Below are 1041 nucleotides of genomic sequence, written 5' to 3'. Positions count from 1 at the left end.
GTACTGCTGATTTGTTCTTCATGGTTGGTTATATATGCGATTGTCCTTAGCTGGCCTTTAAGATTGGACGTTCGAACACGTACACGCATACACACGTCCGCAAACACATACAAACATATCATATATATATATATATATATATATATATATATATATATTACACACATTCACGCACACATTTATATACGTATACATATACATATAAATATATGTATACACACATATATATATATATACACACACACGCATATATATACTAGCTGACGTATCTGGTAATTTCCAGGAAAGCAGGGCTTATCCCTTGGTTCCGTTCTCATAATTGTTTCGCTAATCCAATAACAACAATACTAAGTTTCTGTGCATTTACAGAGAAAACCGAACTGTCTTACACAGGATCTTGTTTTTAGAAATTCCCAATAAGTTATGAATATACAAATTATAAAGTCAGTTATGTAATAACATGAAATTAGTTACTCGATAGCAAGAATTCAAATAAAGTAGCCCCAAAAAGGGCTTTTATGCGTTCCCAGAGTATATAGAACACAGGCGGAAATACTAACAAGGCATGTATACTAAAATCGTGAAGCATGTTACGTAATACCAAGTTATTCAGATATTAGATAATAACAATTCAAAGTAAATAACTCTGAAAAGGGCTTCTGCGCGTTCCCAAAGAATATTACCCTCAGGGGCGCTAGTGTTGGTATATAGGGGAATTAGTCACTAACCGAAATAAGTGGATCATTATTTAGGAAAATACTATTTACTTGTTTAAGGGTTGTACTGGATAAATTACGAAAATAACTAACAGTTCAACTACTAAAAAATAGGCATAATCAGTTTTATTTTTACCAAATAGTTTAGGAAAATGAATGGGTGATTTCCCTTGGCTATAAAAAGGATCCCTTCCATGGGCCCTATTATCGATCTTTTTCAAAAATCTGAGTGTGCCATGAGGTTTCCAGACATGAGATCTACTCATGTGTCGTTTCATCAAAATCGATATATATATTTAGATACACACACACACACACACACACA

At 33.3% G+C, this 1041-nt stretch overlaps 1 long non-coding RNA gene across 1 annotated transcript in view; it reads right to left on the bottom strand.

Annotated features, from left to right (window-relative positions):
- Nucleotides 1-1041, bottom strand: part of LOC128247352 (uncharacterized) — a 166378-nt gene that overhangs the window by 33456 nt on the left and 131881 nt on the right. The window lies entirely within an intron of this gene.

Source organism: Octopus bimaculoides, chromosome 3 (genome assembly GCF_001194135.2).
Source record: "Octopus bimaculoides isolate UCB-OBI-ISO-001 chromosome 3, ASM119413v2, whole genome shotgun sequence".
In the NCBI taxonomy this organism is placed as follows: domain Eukaryota; kingdom Metazoa; phylum Mollusca; class Cephalopoda; order Octopoda; family Octopodidae; genus Octopus; species Octopus bimaculoides.
Note: the sequence above shows the minus strand (reverse complement) of the source record. Positions and strands in the feature narration are given on the sequence as shown.